The sequence below is a fragment of the Microplitis demolitor genome, chromosome 9 (assembly GCF_026212275.2).
Source record: "Microplitis demolitor isolate Queensland-Clemson2020A chromosome 9, iyMicDemo2.1a, whole genome shotgun sequence".
Taxonomy (NCBI): Eukaryota; Metazoa; Arthropoda; class Insecta; order Hymenoptera; family Braconidae; genus Microplitis; species Microplitis demolitor.
Window position 1 is genome coordinate 12,303,265 of NC_068553.1, and position 23,086 is coordinate 12,326,350.

The following is a 23,086-nucleotide window of genomic DNA, read 5'->3' on the forward strand; positions in this document are numbered from 1 at the left end:
CACAGTCAAAATTTTTTAACATCTTTTGAACGGTCTAAAGTAGAATATACTTGCATCAACTTTACTGATGAGCCCAGCAAGTATATTCGGGGCGAAACCGTTTTTATAATATTAACATCTTTGATAATTAGAATCCTCTCAATTATAGTATGGTATTGCAGTGCGCATTAGAAAATAATCCACTTGTAATAACTCATACGCGAATGGAATTTGATTCTAAATTAATAATTGTCAATCAAGTAGACCAGTATAGCCGTCATTCCTATAACACAAAAAATAAATATATATATATATATATATATATATATATATATATATATATATATATATATACATATATACACATTTTTCTGTACGCTCCGCAACGACCGGCGGACTCGCGGCTGACCCCACCACGCTCTGAGCTCTACCAACACTTTGTGGTGGGGGGCGCTATAGTTGCACCATACTACTTACACGATAGCAAATACAACCAAGAAGAATTATATTAAAGCAGTGCGGTTTTAGAGTACGAGGATGTACTTTTGAATTCAAGAGCGAAAAGACTCGGAAAAAATGTAGTTGGAAGCGACGTGGCCGCTTGGTAGTGAGGTGGTAGCCTTGATGCAAAAAACGAATTTTCTCATTGGCTCAAAAGTGCGTCAACAGGAAATAGTTAACCGCCAATATTCCTGATTGGTCGGCTGGTAGCGGGGCTCTCATGCCAACTTGACCCGGCCATGGACTAGAAATTGTATGTACTGGGCCCAAATAGTGAGTGACCCGGCACTATTCTGACCTTGAGATCAGTAGCGAGTTCAGCAACTCACGGCTGTAGCGGAAATGCACGAAGCTTTTCAAATTGTCTAAGCTCGTGACTGAACACACACACACACATATATATATATATATATATATATATATATATATATATATATATATATATATATATATAAATATTGAGACAAATCGCTTTTTGTCTTCGCGATTTTAACCAGCAGCCACCAGAATTCGCGCGTTGAACCCTGGCTTAGGCTGGCCTCTAACAAATTTTATTTTACCTGGACAGAGCAGTGGGCTGGGGTTCTTGCAAAGCAAAGATCCGAGCTTATTCAATCTCGGCAGCGTATGAAAAATTTACTTATTTACTTCACGGCTTATTATCGATAGATTTCTTGTAATTAATAAACTCATCAATTCTTACTTAATTAATAATGTTTTCAATAGATTATTTAATAATGCCCACCTGTAACATAGGATAATAAATAATATGAGTGAGAGATAGAGTGAAAGGAATTAATTAGAAAAATGCAACTTTTATTGCCATTTATAATAAAATTCAATCACTTACAATAAACGCTTCGCAATTAACAATATATAGAATGTCCTCGTAGATGCCGGATATACAATATTTCTTCACGTGAAATCGCGCAGTTCTCACACAGAATTGATCACTTAACTTTATAATATTTTATATCGCGAGTGAATCGCCGGTAACGTACAATAATAATAACTTTATTGAAACTTGATTGATAATAATTATAACGATTTCTAAGAATTACTAAAGTAATATTGCAAGTTAATTGGCAAAATATTAATACAGAATGTTACAATGTAAGTAACGCAAATTGATTCTAAATAATACGTCTTAGCGCTAGTTGATTCAGGATCAAAGTGATTGATCGATAATTGAGGGCCTATGACTTGCCTCGGAACTCTGTCCCCACTTCACCCTTACGGACATGCGTCGACGTGAAAATTAAGTCATGTGACCATAACACTATGACGTACGAAATTTAAGCAGCAACGAGACGGAGAAAATTAGGAACCGCAAGGCTGAGGACGACGAAGACGATTCGCATTGTCTCAAACCCCCTCCCCCTCCCTCCACCAAGCCAATAATAATAATAATAATAACTCAAATTAATAATAACTAATAACTCGGCAACTAAAATATATATATAAATATCGAAAACCCAGTCGCATATGTTTTGTCACACCGAACTTATTATTTACCACGTGACATAAAATAATAATAATCAAAATATTTCCCAAAATTAATATCCGGTATTAACAAAAAAATATAATAAATATTTCCAATCAAACTCTAAACATCCACTAGGCTTGATAACCACTTATTTCCTCATATGCTTGCAAAATTTCTATCAATAAATGATCATTAACTCTGTGATATTCACGCGCTTGCAAATGGCCACCAACGCGGGAAAGCAAAGTTACACGCCAATGAATTAACTTAAAGGTACTTACAGTCGTTGTTGTAATCAAACTGCGAACCAGATCCCTTTGGTGTCACGATAAGTGATAATTACAACTCCGCAATTATTAATGCAACTTTGCAATATTAAGTAACAGTAATTGATGTATATATATATAGCCAAAACTCAAGTGGCGTCTCAAAAGAATAACTTAACTAACAACAAGAATAACTTAACTAGCAACAAGCACACACCATGCTCGTACAATGTTTATCCCACGTCTGACCATGGCAGCACGTGGATTTTATGCCAGCACCTCGGCCGGCGCCATCTTTATAAAGATATCTCACTTCAACCAATGGAGAACTAGCTCTGTCGCATGTTAATTTGACTAATACCAACGACAACTTACACGATGTCAATTGTGTAACCTTGCCAATTCCCGACATGATTATTTCCCCAGCATCCTAAATTATGATTAAGCGCGTGCCTTCCGTCCGTGACTTTTCCTGATTAACATACAATTTATACATAAAGAAACTTCTTAGTACAACTAACATAATAATTAAAACAAAAGTATACATGTAAACAGAATAATCCTAATGTATGGAGAGACGTGTGAGCAGCGTGTGCTGCCATCTGTTGCTCCCCGACCCGATGTGAGACTGCCGCGATATCGAGATATCGTGACAGTATCTGATCCTGAATTTCCATGTATTTTCACTTTCATGATGAATGATCTGAAATATATCGAAAATAATCAGTTACGTCTTCGAGACCGTCTAGGAATTTTTAAGTCACTGTAATAATATGTGCCGATATCGTTACCAGCATTATCTTGTAGTTCAACTACACTACTGGAAAAAATTAAAGGATCAACAAAAAATTCCAAATTTTTGGGTGATTTTCAACAGGCCGTAACTTTGAGAGATGGTCGTACAAGGAAGAAAAAAATGGCAATTGTAGCTCCAAGTGTCTACTTTTTGGATTAGAATTTTGGAAATGTTTACCGTCAGCGGTTTTTGAGTAATCGTAGAAAAACCAGTGACAAAAAAATTTTCAAATTTTTTTTACTTTTTTTTCTTGGTCTACGGGCGAGGGAAAATTTTTTTTTCTTAACCACCATAAGGATCAGATACCTTTATTATTTAGCTTTAATTTCATTTTTCATAGACCTTAATACGTCCACTTGATGCCAAAATATCGATCTTCAAATAAAAAAGAATCCTTTTGTCTTTGATTATCGATATCTGAGCAACCAATGATCGCACAGAAAGTTAATGGCGGGTTTCAAAAACTTAGATAGATTCTCTTGAATGATTAGCCATTGTTTTTTCGAAAAAAAAATTTTTTTCTTTCGTCACATGAATTTGAAAATGCAACAAAAAAAGGGCTTTTGCTGGTTTTTTGGAAAATCAAGCGCTGGATCGAAAATATTGTAGGAATCAATAATGTTAAGTGTGCATTTTACAGTTTAATACGCTCACAAAACTCTACTAAGAGCCAAATTAATTCAACCAGCCGTTTTTTTGTTTCACTCGATTGAATTTCTAAAAAAATCAAAGGATCACGTTTTTTGCTCTGAGAAGCTCATAATCTTTAACAAATGAGAAAAAAAATTTTTTCCGAACTTCGGTCACATTTTTATTTCAAACAGTGCTCAAATTTTCAAAAAATAAAAAAATTTCAAAAACAAAAATTTAAAAAAAAAAAAAAATTCCGAAAAAAAAAAATTTTTTTCGAAAATTTGTTTTTTTTGAACGACTTTAGGTAATTTAAGAGACCACAAAATAAAGACTAAGAAACGTGTTGAAATTGGTTGGGCTTTGGTCTCGTAAATTTCTTAAAGCTGTTTAAAAACAAAAATTTCGAAAAAAAATTTTTTGTTTAAATTTTTTTATTGCTTGAAAATTTGAGCACAGTTAAAATAAAAATGTGGACGAAGCTCGAAAAAATTTTTTTTTCCATTTTGGTAAAGATTATGGGCTTTTCAGAGCAAAAAACGTGATACTTAATTTTTTCAAAAATTCGATCGAGTGAAACAAAAAAAACGGCTGGTTGGATGAACTTGGCTCTTTGTAGGGTTTTTGTAGGCATATTGAGCTGTATAATGCACATTCAACATTATTGATTCCCACAATATTTTCGATCGCGCACTTGATTTTCCAAAAATCCAGCAAAAGCCCTTTTTTTGTTGCTTTTTCAAATTCATGTGACGAAAGGAAAAAATTTTTGTTCGAAAAAAAAATGGCTAATCATTTAAGGGAGTTTATTTAAGTTTTTGAAACCCACCATTAACTGTCTGTGCAATCATTGATTGCTGAGATATCGATAATCAAAGACAAAAGGATTCTTTTTTATTTGAAGACCGATATCTCGGCGACAAGTGGACGTATCAAGGTCTATAAAAAATGAAATTAAAGCTGAATAACGAAGGTATCTGATCCTTAGAGTGGTTAAGAAAAAAAAATTTTTCCTCGCTCGTAGACCAAGAAAAAAAAGTAAAAAAAATTTGAAAATTTTTTTGTCACTGGTTTTTCTAAGATTACTCAAAAACCGCTGACGGTAAAAATTTTCAAAGTTCTTTAATCCAAAAAGTAGACACTTGGAGCTACAATTGCCATTTGTTTCTTCTTTGTACGACCATTTCTCTCGAAATTACGGCCTGTTGAAATTCACCCGAAAATTTGAAATTTCTTTTTGATCCTTTAATTTTTCCCAATAGTGTACTAGAGGACTTAAAATTTTAAAGACAATCGCGGTCCCAAATATTTTAGTGCTAATTTATCACTGTTACCATTAACCTTTTCAGTCAATTTTTTATTCGAATAATAAACTTGATCACCGATTTTTAAATCTCTAAGAATTCCAGAAAATTTTTGTTCGTGTTGCTTACGTGTGCGTTCCCAAGCTTTCAACATATTTTGCTCCACAAAATGTCTTTACTCAACTGCACGGTCCATTCGGGCTTGCCAAACGGTAACGTTAGATGCGTCTAGGTTTTCAAGAGGATCAGCATCATTAATCAGTCGTGCGTCACGTCCGTGATTTAAATAGAAGGGGGATACTCCCAAAGCAGTGTGTACTGAAGTATTGTATGCGAATTTTAAATCATCAAGATGTTCATCCCAGTCTTTTTGATTTTTACTCGTAAACGCGACAATCATGGATTTAATCGTACGATTACAACGTTCGACGGGATTTGCACAAGGATGACCGATAGGAGTTGGTGTGAATTTTATATTATATTGACTGATTAAATTAATTATTTCTTTATTTATGGATTCTTTGCCATTATCCGAAATAATTTGGCAAGGAGGGCCCCAGTGATTAAATACAGCCGTCAGGTGATTTTTTATGATTATACTCAATTGTTGTGTCACGTAACGATTCAAATTGTTTAATTTTTAGTTAGTTATAAGTTGAATACTTTAATGTTATATTTGAATTTGAGTCGTTACGCGGGCATTCCGCCATTTCGCTGATGGAGACAGTGGTCCGTGCACGGTGCTAGCGCATGCGCGCTGCGTATGAGAGAGAGCGCATGTATGAATGAATTTTAATTTATGATTAAAAAATATAAATAATTAATTTTTGTTAAATATAAGTTTTCGTTTATGATTTTGGAATAGTTGGGAGGCATAATCTAGTGTAACATTGTGCCCCAACATTTGTTTAATGCATTATTTGATTGAAACTTGTCATCCGACTAAGGATGTCAGTTAGTCGAAAAATTGACCGCCGGGTAACGGTAAATCGATACCGCGGCTATGATCCCGACGTCAATTCAATAATTTTGAATAATTATTATTTCAGTTACCGGGTAAAATAAAAATAGGAATAAGTTATAAACAAGTAGTTCATATATTTAATTAATTAATCATGTGTCATTCAGGTATTGAAAGATTATTTTTGTATTTTATATTTTAATTTAAAACCAGGCCCAGGGCTACTAGAAATAATTATAATAGTAATCAAGGGCGACGGTGGTGCCACGTGTGCGACGACCAACAGGTGGAGGTTGAGATAATTAATTTGGAAAGATACAGACTAGCATTGTGCATAGACGCGAAAACTGATCCATACTATTGTGTATTAATTATTTAGTTATTGATAAAGAAAAAGTAGAGTTAGTAAAGTTCACCGGGTGAATTTCCTTCTGATATTCATTTCAACGTATATTATTTTTGGTTATTGGAGGATTTGAGTAAGTACTTTGAATTTCGTTCGCTGCATTTATTTTTCACGTGATAACCTCCCCCGGTAGTTGTTGGTCGCCGCGGCGAGGGGAAAATAATTAATAAATAATTGACACTGGATGACATATGATTTGCATTGTTTATAATTATCATTAATTATTATTATCATTTATTATTGGTGGATTTGTTCTGATATTATTGCGCATATATATATATATATATATATATATATATATATATATATATATATATATATATATATATATATATATATATATGAGTTGAGTGCAGCGTTGGGAAAGTGTTGCCGGTATACCTTTATATACACGTATAGTATATATAGCTATAGAGCGCATACAGTGCTTGAGTAAATTCCTCAAGTACTGATGTCAGCACTCGGGTGAAAAATTCCCGAATTATTATAATTATTATTCTTATTTAAAATGTCTATACGACATTATCAATTATTATTTATATTTATTATTATTTAAAATAATTAGGTAACTTTATATTCTGTGATTTATTTATTTATGTACCCCAGCGGTAAAAGTTATTAATGATATTTTTATACTAAAATTATAATTTTACTTCATATTTTATAAAATTATAAATTGGTTTAATACCGAGGAATGTATTATTTTGAGTGTGAGTGAAGAAAAATCCCGTATCTTTCTCTCTCTCAAACGTGCTGAGAGATAAAATAAAATAAAGTAAAAATATTGTTATTATTTATTAATTAGAGACATTCAGATGAGATAATTTGTTTCTTTTATTTGATATGAAAATTGAGAATATTTAGTAATTATATTGTTTTTTTTCACAAGTACCAGATATCATTGTTGTTATAAATTTACCAGGAATTAAATATTGTGTAAAATATTATTAAATTTTATATTGTTTATATAAATTAAAATTCGGAAACCAACAGCTGTCGGGGAAAATTTAATATTTATTCTCCTGGATCTTTTCCTACTGCGTTATTTCACCTTTTTGATCTTATTTATTATTTGTAATATAATTATTTATTATATATTTACTATTTTTCTTTTTTTTATTATTCACTTTATTTTTTTCAATTGTTTGTCGGCTTTGTCACAATTCGCTTGCTCGGATTTTCCCTCGCAGATTTTCCCCTGAGTTAAATTTTGTCCGTTTTAGGATAAACGGTCTGGCGCCGGCGTGCACTAACCCAGCCTGAAGAGCTGGTCCAGGCACGACATTTAATTATTATTTATATTCTGACAAATATTTAAATCTATTATATTATTTTAATTTGATCTCAGTATTTAATATTGTTTATTATTATTTATTATAATTATTATTATCACGCCTGGGCGACCTCATACGCTATATTGAGGGATTTCGCGTCTCCGTCGCGAAAAATCGAGTAGATATACGTTATAGTTGTTTCAAAGGAGAAATTTCAAGGTAACGAGTATAAAGATCTTCGATGACGAGAGCATATTGATTTCCCATAGTTGAACGAGTGTAAGGGCCAATTGTGTCAATCGAGATAATAAACCAAGGCTGAGTTGGTGGTCTCGTTCCGATGTATCTTTGCGATTTCGTTTGGTCACTTTTGGTCATTATACAAGTCTCACAAGCTGAAACGTACAATGAGACGTCTTCAAACATTCCTGGCCAGTCAAAATGATCTCGTATCCGTTGATAATTCTTGTCAATCCCAAGATGACCCGACTGAGCTTCACAATGAGCTTTCTTGATAGCTGGACAGATTTCTGACTCAGTTACAACGACTTTCCAAGGATTCAATTCACCAAGTATTTCCTTGACAGCTAATGGACGATAAAAATACAATTTGTTATTTTCGTATTTCCACTCACGATAATTTTCAGGATATTTTTGAACAACTCGGACCTTTTCATCATACCAAACGAAATTTGGCGCAATTACACACAGCAATGAAGGATTGGAATCTGAAACAAGTAAATCAGCAGGCTCTGGTTCTTCATATCGACGAGAAAGTGCGTCTGGAGCTTCATTTTGTGTATCCCAATAATGAACAACTTCGATATCATAAGCAGAAATGTCTATAATCCATCTGGCCAATCTACCTGCCGGATCTTTTAACGAATGAAGCCATTTTAATGCAGAATGATTAGTGTAGACTGTGATTGGTAAACCTTCGATGTAACCTCGTAATTTCCATAAGGAGCAAACAACAGCAAGGCATTCTTTCTCAGTTATTGTGTAATTCATTTCTGCTTTATTTAACGGTCGACTTAGACAGATAATTAAATTTTCCCGGTCATCTTCTGTATCATACTGTTTTAAGACCGAACCTAACCCAGTATTGCTGGTATCAGTATAGAACCGATAGGGCAAGTCTGGACATGGTAGTGATAATGTTGCAGCTTTTAACAGAGCTTCTTTCGTTTCCACGAAAACTTTTTCTTCAACATCCATCCATTCCCATGGATCTCTAGTACTGGTCAATTTGTTCAAAGGGCCTTGAACCTGTGCAACATTTTCAAGATGTTTATGGTACCAGTCAACTAATCCATAAAATCTTTGCAGTTCCTTACGGTTAGTGTGTCGTTTGTAGTCCGCAATTTGTTCCAAACGCTTCACAATTAACAATACATCGAATGTCCTCGTAGATGCCAGACGATTTTAAAGACACTAGGTCGATGTGAATATGCTCGAATCGCTCAGTTAGAGGTTCAAAACTAGTGATCGGCGAAGACACGTGTTTATGAATTTTATTTGTCTGACAATCGATACGAGATTTCGCCCATTCTCAGCAATCTTTACCCAAATTTCCGTCGTCGAAGAAGACATCGAGAAGACAGCCATCATCTTTCCTTTTGGCTTATTCGAATTCCCATACGTGACGTTTAGACTTCGAAATGCCGCGCAAACTTCCCAAAGTTTCGTCGATGAGGCCACATGAGATCTACCGTTTAGTTTCCCATATATCGACCACGTCCTAGTAGCTTTAGAGAACCAAGAGTGACACGTCGAACACTTGAAAATTTTATTTCGGCGCTCATAAGACTACGGGCTTGTCATCAACGCAGCCAAATCGGTGCTGGGACAGCATAAGGTAAAATTCTTAGGTCACCACAACAGCGACAAAGATATCAAGCCGTTGCCCGACAGGGTAGACGCAATTATTAACCTAAAATTTCCTAGTACGATTTCTGTATTACGTGGTTTTCTAAGTACCATACATTTCTACAGGAAATTTATTAGAAATGCTGCAGAAATCCTTGCACCGCTGAATAAACTGCATGAAGGGCCAAAAGTCAAACGATCAACGCTGATCGTCGAGGCACCAGAACTTCGACAGGCTTATGACTACGCAAAGCAGGCATTAGCCAACGCTGAAATGCTTGCGCACCCGAACGACGACGCAACTTGGGCTATTTTCTCGGACGCTTCAAACACTGCCATTGGTGCAGTTTTGCAACAACTAGTTGACGGAGAATGGCAACCACTTGCTTTTTTCAGCAGAAAATTACAGCCATCCATTAAAAAATTATTGACGTACGATCGTGAACTTCACGCCATCTACGAAGCTGTCCGACACTTCCGCCATATTTTTGAAGGTAAGCAAGTTACGATTTACACCGACCATAAGCTGTTGCTTTTTGCTTTTCAGCAACGTACTGAACAAGCATCACCGTGGCAATTTCGTCACCTAGACTTTATTGGCCAATTCACGAGTGATTTTAGGCACATTTTTGGACACAAGAACATCGTTGCAGACACGCTGTCACGCTTTGAAGCCGTTTTGACGCCGATTACCACGCACGAGCTGGTAAACGCTCAGAAGAACGATCCTGAATTTCGAGATCTTCTTGGCAACGCAGCAACGTCACTACAGTGGCAACAAATTGTCTTCAACGACCATCCGGCCGCAGTTTATTGTGATGTTTCATCAAGTGAACCACGTCCATACGTTCCTGGTCAACTTCGAAAGAAAGTTTTTGATGCGCTGCACTTTTTGGCACACCCTGGCACCAGAGCATCCCAGAAACTGGTGAGCAAGCGCTACGAGTGGCCATCAATCCAGAAAGATTGTCGAGAATGGGCCAAAGCTTGCATGAATTGTCAGCGAAACAAGATCCATCGTCACGTGTCATCACCTCTCGTACGTTTTGAATTACCGACGCAACGTTTTGAGCACATCCACATCGATTTGGTCTCTTTACCAGTATCTCGCGGCTTCAACAAGGGTCTGACGATCGTTGACAAAGTCACTCGGTTTTCAGAAGCCGTGGCACTTAAAAATGGAGACGCAGATACTGTCGTACTCGCGCTGTTTAGAGAATAGATCTCAAAATACGGTGTACCAACCAGAATAACGTCCGACCAAGGAGGACAATTCAGATTGTCACGATATTTAAATATCGTGGCAGTCTCACATTAGGTCGGTGAGCAACAGATGGCAGCACACGCTGCTCTCACGTCTCTACACTCATTAATTTTATAATTATTTTGTGTATATATAAGATTTTATATTTATTATTACGCTGCTTGTACTTAATTACTTTATTAGATGAAAACTGCGCTGGAATCAGCAAAAATTGCTGATTATATTGAGTTTACAAGTATAATTATGAGGCTGGGAGATAATTATTCGTTTTATTTATATGCTTGTAATTATTGTGTTGGTCGGCGCATGCGCGGCGACGCAACAGTTGTCAGCAATAAAGTTATTATATTATAAATGAAATTTATAATTATTGGCATGCATTATTAATTGGCTTGGCAATTTAGATTACTGTTAACTAATAAGGTACAAAGTAATTGATCATTTGACGTCGGGAATTGGCAATGTTACACAATTGACATCGGGTACGTCGTCGTTGGTAGTGTTTGAAAGTAAAATGCGACAGAGATATTACTTCGATGGGTTAAACTGAGATGCACATATAAAATATGGCCGGTCGAGGTGCCGGCATGAAAATCACGTGCTGCCATGGTCAGACGTGGATAAACTGTTGTACGAGCAGTGTGTGCGTGCCTGTTTGCTATTTTTTGTATTGCGCCACTTGAGTTTTTTTTTTCCTTGCTAATTATTTATTAATTAATTTTGGGCTAGTGTTGCCAAGTTGCTCCGATTATTGGGAGGAGTAATTATTACATATTGTAATAACTGGAGTAATCTCGTCCATACATTTTGAGTACACCAACGATCTGTAAGTAGCTTTGCGTTAATTCATTGGCGTGTAACGTTGCATTCCCGCGTTGGTGGCCATTTGCAATCGCGTGAATATCACGTAGTTGATGAGGTATTATTGTTTATAAAGATTGGATTACAAGCATATAAACAGAATTGGTAGTGATCGAGTCCGGTGGATGATTTAATTTTAATCACGATTATTTAGTATTATTTAAATAGCGAATATTTATTGTGCAGAAATATTTTTATTATTATTATTATTTTACGCCACGTGATTATCATCATATGCGCCTGCGTCTCGATAGCTTGATATAATATATATATATATATATACGTATATATCTACATTACACAGCGCCGAGTTTAATAATTGGGGTTATGAATTGTCATTTATCTGAGTATTGTTTATAAATTATTATTGAGTGAATTTATGAATTATTAATAAGTTGAATTATAAATTATTAGTTATTTATATATTTTTATGAAAGATTATTAATATAATTTATGGAATATTATCTATCTGAATTAATTATTAATAATAATTTGCGAATCGCTTACTAATAATATGCGTTAGAAATTATTAGTTAATGAGTACTATTTGCAAATCATCATTGGTTTGATTAAAATTATTAATTATTACTCAGCGGAGTATTGTTTAAAATAATTAGTATTAACGTATTAAGTATCCCGGAATTGAAGGATTAATTATTATTTATGCGGATACTGGCTACGAAGTATGATTAATCTGCGTATTAAATATTATTAATTTGAGGTATTAATTATTGTTATTTTGAGTCCTCATCATGTTTATTTAATTTTTTTGAGTTGAGTTATAAACCCTTATTTTATTATTTGCGTTACTAATTATTTTACTATTGTTGTTCCTATGCGAGTGAATTAGTATATATTCCCCAATATATATATATTTTGTTCAACCCAGTTATGGTCTATACACTATTACCATTATTGGAAATAAGCTTATATGCGCACACCATTTTGTTATTATTTTGTTTGTAAGTGATTAATTATTATTTTGAACATTATTTATGTGAGTATGCGCTATATATTGACTGATTATTTTAATTAATTGATGGATAATTAAAGCAAATGGTCATCAACCCGGTATTTATTTAATTTTATTATTTTAATTACTGCTATCTTTCTTGCTATCCTTTTTCCTAAATCCGAAATCGCTATCCTGTCATTTTATTTTATTTTCATTTTCATTTTCTCCGTTGTGTTATTTCGAGTTAATTTTGTTCGTGGGGCACACGAACTGGCGCCCAACTAGGTTTTCTAACCCAGCCTGAGCAGAGCAGCCAGTCCAGGGAGGTTCAAGACATCTCCAGGTGGGATATTTGGTTCTGGGTTTATTTTATTTTCAGTTTTCGACCAACGGAGAGCCATAACGGCTATTGAGCGCCAACCACACTCCGCCGTGAGACGCGCGAAATAGAGGAGAACGTTATAAGATCATCGTTATTTTAATCGCTGAGCAAATTATCTGACATAACACATTTGGTGACGACGCCGTATCATCCTCAATCTAATGGACTGGTGAAACGCCTACACCGACAACTCAAGGCCGCACTGCTGTGTCACGACGACACTTGGTCTACGAGCAGCCTGGAAAGAGGACATACAAGCTACCCCAGCTGAGCTTGTATACGGTGAACCGATTCGTTTACCAGGCGAACTGCTAGTTGTGTCAAATAAACACGCAAATGCGGAACGCATTTTACGTGATTTAACAGCACATTTTAATAACTTGGCACCGGCCGAAACCTCGCGTCATAGACGGCGTTCTGTTTTCTGTTTCAGAGACCTCAACACTTGTTCTCACGTACTGGTGCAAATTGGACAAATTGGACCATCATTTTCAGCACCGTATGAGGGTCCATACGAACTCGTCATGCGACACGATAAATACTTTATCGTAAACTACAAACGCACAAATACTGCAATTTCCATTGACAGACTGAAATCTGTTAATTTTGTGGCCAACGACGCATAAAATTATTTTTTTTTATAATTTAAACTCGTTTAAATTCATCATTTTTTCTGTTTATTATTTACTGTATTCTCTCTAGCTAGTACTCTCTTCACAACGTAGCAAACATGCTCAAGTTATTTTTTTTTTATTATTTTTGTTTTGCATTGCAAATATTTCTTATTATTTTTCATTTGTAAATAAGCATCATATTTTTTTTAAGAAGGGAAGTACTGTAGTGACCACGTCGCTACTTTTATGATTTGACATTCATAATTTCGGATAAGTCCGTCAACCATCGATCGCCATCGATCGCCGAATATTTTCTCCCACGCGTTTAATTTGAGAATTCCGAATATTTTTCAAGTTATAGTCATTTTTGTGACAGCGCGTCAACTGACCATTGCATCGACTAACCACTTGAAACGCGTTTTTCTCGGAACTACTTTTTATGATCTGGTCGCATCTGTAATTTGCATAAATATGAACCGATTCAAAACTTTTCAACTTTCCGCTAGGAAAATCGATGATTTTCAAAAATTTCGCGGTTATTGTTTTCACCCCAATTTGCGAAAATCAAAATTCCAATAGATATCGACGTTTTGAGGTTCGAGGAAGCTATTCTGACTTTATTCAAGAGCCCGCGAGTATGTATGTACGTACGTACGTATGTATGTATGTAAATATTTTGTAATTTTTGAACCGATGAACCGATTTTGATCGGCGCAGTGTCATTCATCGCGGCTTGTTAAATACTCTAAGCAATGAACATTTGAGCTTAATCAATAGGGTACGCTTAGAGATGTTTTAAGAATGAATTTTTTTCAAAAATAGTTTTTTTGAATAACTTTTAATTTGCTGAATGGATTGATTCTAAAATTTCATCAGCTCTAAAACTTTGTAAGCCGCGACGAATGTCACCTCCACCATTAAAATCGGTTTATTCGTTCAAGAGAAACCGTTAACGAAAGAATTCAAAAAAATTTTTTTTTAGTTTTTTTAAAATTTCTCAAAAATGTCTTGATTAATTAATTTTAAAATTGTATCAGCTTCAGAACTCAAGAAAACGCGTCGATTACCACCTCAACCGTCTCAATCGGTGAATTCGTTGGAGAGATATCGTTGTAGAAAAAATGGTGAAAAACGTTAATTTTTTAAAACAAAGGCATAAAAAAGTATTTTTGAGCTCCTTGAGCTCGAAAATGTATTCTCAACAGTGATTTCGAACTTAAGGAGCTTGAAAGCAGCGGGGAGTTTTGGGGCTGGCCCGCAGGGTCAACTGACAGACCAATTTTTTTTTTCGCATTCGTCTATTCAGTAGCTAAAGTTGCATGTAGGGAATTTTGAAAATTTTGATTTTCAAGATTTTTTTTGGCTGTTGGAATCCAAAAAAATAAGAAAAAAAACGAAAAAGTTTTTAATATGTCGCCATTTTTTTCCAAATTAAAATTATTAAAATCCCCTGTGTGGAACGATAATCACATGCATACCAATTACAACGTGGTTTAGTTTTTTTGTTTCTGATAATCCGTCTCTGAGTTAGAAATGAGACCATGATGGGGGATATTTTTTTGGTGCTTCGCAAAAATATTTATAACTTTGTAACGACATAATGTTTTTTAATAAAAAATCAGAAGAATTATCTTCAATTTTCTTGTGTCCACTAAAAAAAAAGGTTTGTTTCAAATGTAACACCATAATATATATATATTTATTTAATACTTTGAATCTATAACAGGGCTATGCTGTTACTCTGGTCGTCCTTAAATTACCTTTTTAAGGGCGCCACTGGAAGTGATAACGGCCTCCCAGAACCGGATCTTAGATCATCAGGGTCGGTGTAATTTTATTTAATTGTAAGAGAAGAATGAGGAAGGATAACTTATAAATAATTTACTATTTCAATTCACAAGTTGAACCTTTATTCTTCAATGACCTGTTTAACCTTTATAATTTCTTCACTTATGACTTTTTATAAACCTTATATTTTATACCTTTGATAACCCTTATTACATTAAACCTTATAAACCTTATGACATTAACCCTTATAACCTTTATAACATTAAACCTTATAACCTTTATAACATTAAACCTTATAACCTTTATAACATTAATTGACCTTTATAACTTCATTAACCTTATAACCTTTTATTTATTTACCCGCAATAATTTTATCAAAAATCAGCCAACTACCTTTGGCGTTTCCACACACTCACACATACAACAGTTGAAAATCGCTTAACCTTCGCGATACTTAATTACTAATATTTCACTAAAACAGCAAACTACCTTTGGCATTACCACACACTCACACACTCTCTGATTAAAAATCGCTTAACCTTCGCGATACTTAATTACTAATATTTTTCCTTAATTTCTTATTTATTTCACTCACTCGGTCCCCTGGACTTATTTTACACACACTTCTTAAATTAATTTTCCGCAATTAATAATTTAATTAATTTAGAGAATTATATAATTTTTAATTAATTTATTAATTGATTTTCCTTTTCTATTTTCATTGATTACTATTTCCTTTCAATTTCTGCTTAACACTTATTTTAATATCACAACCTTCACTAAGTAATTTAATAACGCGTTACTTCAGGTACTTTTATCACAGCGATAATTATTCTTATTTTATTTACGCCTTCTTTTTAATTAATTATAATTTCTTTAATTACGTAAATTCTCCTATTTAATTTTACGACGCCTTCGACCACGGACTTCTCTTATTTTCCCGAGACAATATTAATTGGTTTTCTTAATTTTATTATTTTTATTAAATTTTACTTATAATTAATTATTAATTGACTAGCAGCTATGACTAGATTCGACAGTTCCGGTGCGCGCGTCACTCGACCCACCTGGAAACTTCTAGAACAATTCCGGCTACCTGCCTGGAAATATTTTATTAACGCAATGGCTCCGGCTACCTGCCTGGAGTTAATTAATTACTAAAATTTTATAATTATGTCCGAATTTAATTTATTAATATTCTTTATGCAATTAATTTAATTCGCGAGAGTTTACTTTAGACGCGACGATATTAAACGTATACTAAGTATTTAATAAAATTTTCCGGCTTCCCGCCTGGAATAAATTTTATAAATACCTCAACAATTAAACTCTCCAGATCTTTTCGTCGTCGTGTCTTTGTCCGGGTTCTGTCTAATTATTTGTCCTTGTTCTCGGTTGGTCTAATCTGGTTCCATCTCTCTCTCTCTTTACTCTCCTCTCTCTCTTTCTCCTTACTCTCCTTTAACCTGTTACAATCAGACGCAATCAGTAATGTTTATAAAAATACCGGCCACCTGCCTGGTATTTGTTAATAAAAATTAAAAATGTCATCGCTTGGTTCCACAATAAACTCAAGCTATTAATTAATTAATTACCTGTTATAATTAAATTCGGCGTCTATTGTGGCGTCGGTTGTCTCGTCACTCTGTTCTCTCCACCTCTCTATTCGGACGTCCCGATGGTTAATGCCCGATTCTCGTTCCGGTCCCCGTTCATAATTGCTCACTCACTTTTGACTATAGTTGTCCTTTTTTCTCTCCTACTTAACTCTAGGTGGGGTCGACGGTCGAGCAAGTGAAATTTCCATTTCCGGACGACTAGTCGCTACCTACCCGGAATACCCGAAGTGGTAATGTCACATGACCGACAGTGCGCATAATAGAATTTATTTGAATTTACTTGAACGCGGTAAATACGAATTTACCCCGTTACAAATCAAAACAATTTTTAATTATTAATATCAATCAATTAAATAAAGATATGCAATATAGAACTTTATCATTACTATGATTAAAAGAAATAAGTTAATTTCATTTAAATTTATCCTTCATCTGTGTAACACACTTCGAGATTACGAAGGTAGTATCACTACTTTCATGTTTTGGACTACAATTTTTAGAGCAATTTAAATTAAAAATACCCCACCAATCGCCTATCGTTCCGCCGCCTTGCTGCTACTTACTCGTTCGTTTCTTTTGTGTTGAACAGACCGCACAAGTAGTGCGATTAGCATTCATAGTTAGTGTATATTTTAATTGCTCTTTTGTTCGTATCTAAGTAAAAAGTTAGTAATGGGTGGCCAAAAAAAGCGCTCAAGAAGCCGCGATCGTTCGAGTGAGAGAACATCGAAGAGACTTCATAAATTAGAAGAAAAGATGAAAAATATTGCGACGTAATTTGACGCAATTCACCGAGCCATCTTGGGACGTAACGTAAAATTATCAGAAGGTTATCCGTCAGATAGTGAAGGTAATTATGAAACGAAATTTTTGAGTCAAATTGCATGAGATGCACTTTTATTTCAATACATCTTTACTTTTGAGCCCGAAAGGCCATTCAATTTTTTGGTCATACGAATCACAAAAATATTAAGTATACGTATAGTCTGTCTAGCCGGAAAGTAAAATAGAACTTATATGGTAACCAGACTTTACCTGTTAGGTAAAGTAGAAAAATTGTTGATCCTGAATTACCCGAACGATAATCTTGGAGTTATGTAAATAAAAAATTCTTTAAATTTAGCAACAGCAGAGATTCATTGATTCTGAATTATCCGAGCGGTAAATTTGGAGTAATGGAAATAAATAATCTTGAAAAAAAAAAAAAAAAAAAAAAAACGAAAGCAGTTACAGATGAGACACACTAAATTTTGATGTTTGGATCTTCTCTAGGTAAAGGGCAAGTTACGGATCCCTAATCGGTGACAAGGAAGGAAGAGGTAGAGGAAATTAGTCCTGATCCAGATCATGAGTGAGAAAACCACTGACAAAACAGCAGCCATCAAAACCAGAGACTTATCCCAAGTCCTGCCAATATCGACACCAGAACCAACGATCTCAGAATCGTTAACTTCGCAGACGGATGTAAGTATATTTTAAGGTCATTTGGTGCACTTTGTCAAGGCATGAAAATCACTTACTGACGATAGCTTTGTCGTCAAATGCGTTGAAGGGTACAAGATACTTTTTTGTCATCCCCTAAGCAGAACCATTGGCCATTGGTCAGATCTTGGTCTGATCAAGAATCAGCATGTGTCCAACTAGAGAATAATAGATCCCTGTCGATAGGCGCAGTTGTAGAAGCTGAAGATGACCCAGAGTATCTTACACCATTCTTTCTAGTTCCGAAGTCCGACGGTCAACAAAGATTTATTCTGAATCTAAAAGAACTGAATACCCTCATAGACATGGAGCATTTTAAGCTCGAGGATCTTAGATCCGCATGTAACCTCCTGAACCCGACATTTCCATGGGGAAAATTGATCTTAAAGATGCTTACTTCTTAATTGCTGTTTGGAAATGTCATCGAAAATTTTTGAGGTTCAATTTTAACGACAAAATTTACAAATTTGCGTGTTTGCGTTTTGGTCTATGGACATTAGGGTGTTTCATATTCAGGCGATATTGTTTTTTTTCTGTCCTACCTGAAAACTAATAATTTATAGAACAAAAAAAATCTTCCCGCTTAAAAAAAAATTCTAAATCAATTAGGAGCTTCGCTCATCGAAAAATTCGATTTCACATTTAAATAACATGGGAAACAAAATTTTTTTTAGTTCGGAATTTTTTACCTCGGTAATGGCTCATTGTACGAATAAGCTCAGCATAAATATTTGTAAGGAATTTAACGCTCTACAAAAAAAGTCTCTTATCTCTTTTCGATAAATTCAACTGTTCAAAAGTTATTAGACCTCAAAGTCAAGATAGAGTATATTTCTAGACCTTATTACGTTTCCAGCGAAACAATCGGACTTATCATAAAATGCTATAAAGTCTTTTTCGTAGACAATTTTATTGTCTACAAATAATCTTTGATAAATTTTTTTTAAATTCTGTATTTTTTTCTAGTTATTGCACGACTCATGATGCGAAGCATCAGAGAGTGCTTTACAATCAAAAAATTTTTTTCGCCTCATCTCGGCAACTATTTCAATTATTATACATTTGTTTATTTACGGGATTAAAATATGTTGCATACCATTTTGAAGATAATTTAATGGCGATTAATTCCATACTTTTCAAAAATTTATTTAGTTCAATAAAAACCGAAAAAACATCAAAATAGTTTAAAAAATTTTCCTGTCCGTCAAGTATGAATCCCGTATACACGATAACTTGCAAACAAATCCAGTAATTGAATCAAATTTGTTTTTTTAATTTCTTTGAAAGATTTATAGATCCCCTATTGAAAATGGCTAGGTAACTCAGTGTCGTTTAATTACAATTAATACAAGAATAAAAAGGCTGTATAACTAAACATATATATATCTACGTAAAATTAACTTGGATGGTGATATATCTGTACATTATCCTTACATTTATTCCACCAGGGGCGCTTATGCATTACCGTCCTAGTACAGCTGTTTTTTTTTGTACAATTGCTAATCGGTAAGCCTGAACTTCTCAATTCAATTTTTAAAAAATTTGTTTTTATTTACATGAATTTTGTTTTTTTTATTTTTTTTGTTATTAATCGAGATATTTTGAGAAAGTTCTTTTATAATTATAAAAAAAAATATTAATATAATTAAAAAAAAAAAAACATTTAAAACTTCTTACGTGTTTATTTTTTACAATTTTGAATACTTGAACTCAATGACAATGAACACTTTTTATTATACTTATTTTTAATAATGGCACGGAACATTTTCACAACAATTTGATCATTTATTTCTGTATTTCTTCCAAACTTTTTAAGTAGCAACTCGTAACAGCGACCATTACCAAGCCAATGCAACAAAACCATGCAGTAGTGCCGACAAACATTGCTTGATAGATCTTGTAGTTCGACGCGGTTTCACACCCATGATACTTCTACTGTGGCGAAAACACCGCCGACCGTGACATTCGTATTCTGTAAGACTTTAGGTAACTCTGACGTGTTCATTGAACGTTGCTGCTTCTACTGCACACGTCTTCCCCTTTTTGATAAGATGGCGGTGGTGATGTCGCTACTAGTGACCCAACGTTTTTACGAATTAAAGTGCTGCCTCTAAAACACACGTCACTGTTTCGAACATACACATCCTCCCCTTCTTGGTAAGATGGCGGTGGCGGTGAATACCTTGGTGGTGCGCTACTAGCACAATTATTAGATGGTTGTACTGTGTTACCTGACATCGGGAAACGATTGATTTAGGTCTAGAATTTTTTGATGTTGTCCTCGGCAGGGGTGCTGGTTTAATTTCTTGAATATTTTTTTTTTATCCTCACCTGCAGTAAACTAACTTATCCAGTGTTCGTCTTCGTCATTTTTTATATCATCAAATTTGTCTGTTAATGTTAACTCTCCAGTTAAAATATTATTTTCAATCCATGCTTTTAATTTAAAGGCATTATGAAGTGCACATGAATACTCATGCTTTGTATTTTTTTTTATTTCACCGTGAGAAAAGCACAAATAATTGTTTAAAGGTAGCGTATAAAATTGCGAGCAATATTTTTCCAAGTCAATAACAGGTCTTGAAATAATTGTTCGTAAGAAATTTTTTTTTCTTTACCACGGACGTATATCAATCCCGTATTCGTTGTAGCTTCAAATAACGAAGACTAGAGAGTTTCAAAGGGCGTTGTCCCTTGACACCAGTCTAAGCGATGATAAAATGTCATTAGCCAGAAATTACGCCTAAAAACTTTTGTACTTAAAGCACTTTTTGGTAACGGTGGTCCTATTATCCAATGTCCCATATGTCTGCCTGTAACAGGTAGTATAGCTATTTCTTTTGGTATAAATAAACCATCGGGACAGACCAAACCTTGTATGTCTATATTCAGCTCATTTAAATGATGAGTCATTTTTATAATATTTTTATTCACTCACGCACCAACTAAAAAAGGATAGATAGATAATAATACACTCACGAAATTTCCAAGCTAACTGACTGCTCTGCATTTAACCATATTCTTTTATCCATTGTAGTCGATTATCACTTGGCGGGAAGAATCAATTTCTAGTATATTATCGTACTCAGCATAGAGTATACAGTTTAAACTCGTAGTAGTTGCTCTATCAAAATGTACTTCAATTCTTGGGCTACCATTTCTAACAAGATTCCAGTGAGTAGCAAAATGAGCAAATAGATCAGGGGTCAAGTTGAATGCAAACAAACAATATTCTTCGGAGTAATTTTTTCGTGTAATGTTGTTACCATTGTCAGAAAAATGTATACCCGTATCGGTAAAAAGGGTATTGTATGCTTCGGCTTCTAAATAATCATTTTCAGAAAATTGTGGTTGTAATGCTTTACCTGCTACTTGCTTACCGTCAACAAAAAGACAAAAAAAGTTGATACCATGATTATCAAAATTAAAGGGTTCAATGTTCTGTCACCGTTGTATGCACGATTATCAACAAAATCAATAATCACTCGTTTAGGTAGCTGCCCTAACATGGCATTATCTATTGTTTGACTCAAAATACCTGCGTGTAACACAAATGATTTTATTTCAACGCGCGTCAAGGGGTACATTGCCGTTGTTTGTGACAAAGCCTTGACGTGACCCAAAAGTATACCTGGCACTAATTCAGCTTTTCTTACAATAAGTGATGCCTCAAGTAAATGTATTTTGTAATTTTTATTTGTACTGTTTATAAGACGAAATTAATCTTTTGTATGTACCAAACGTAAGCGCATTTCTACACCGTTTAATAAAAATTTATCTTGATTAAAAATATCACAATGTAGATGTCCAAGTAAATCAAATCTCGCACCGTTTCTAGTAATCCCCGCAAGTTCTTCTAGGCCTTTGTTACTAACATTGTTGTCATTTTCACCAATACCTTTTAGAGGATAATCAAACGCACCGCTAGTATCATTAGACCACAATGTTTAACCTAAATGTGAATTCTTCACATCACTACTGCAATTTAATAATGTTTCAATGTATGCTCAGTAAGCATGAGCATTATTAGGCGGTGAAATTAATTTTTGATTGAAAAACACATCCATTTGATTGAACATTGAGTGTAATAAATCATTTACAGGACCGACTTTATCGGCCACAGCGTGAGTTCCGTCGGCAGCAATTATTTGTGTCCGTATCTTTAACATTGTATGAGGTAAATCGATGTATTCATCACCATGCCCAGGTATAACAAATTCAATCGGCAAGTCGTCTGTTATTGAAGAAAGTGGATTGTAGTGCGTCTATTGTGAATATTCGATGCTCGTTTGTGTTGGTGGTATAGTAAATAAGTCCAATTCTGACTTGGCACACTCGCTTGCATGAGAATGTAAAAAAGCCATTATTATATATTACTATCAAAAATATCTTGCACTGAACGTTTTTTCTTTTTTCTGGAACCACTTTTTTGTTTTAATTTTTTAATTTTTTTTCTTGTTTTCTGATTGTCTTTTTACGATAATTTTTAATACGTTTTTTTGTCTTTTTCTTACGGGTACCACGCTTGCGTACACGTCGGTGCTTCAAACGAGACTGAATAACTTCCCTGCTGTCATAATTATAACTGAAGCCTGTCATTATTTTATCGATTTTTTCTTAGGCCTTATGTTTTAAATTCAAACCCGCAT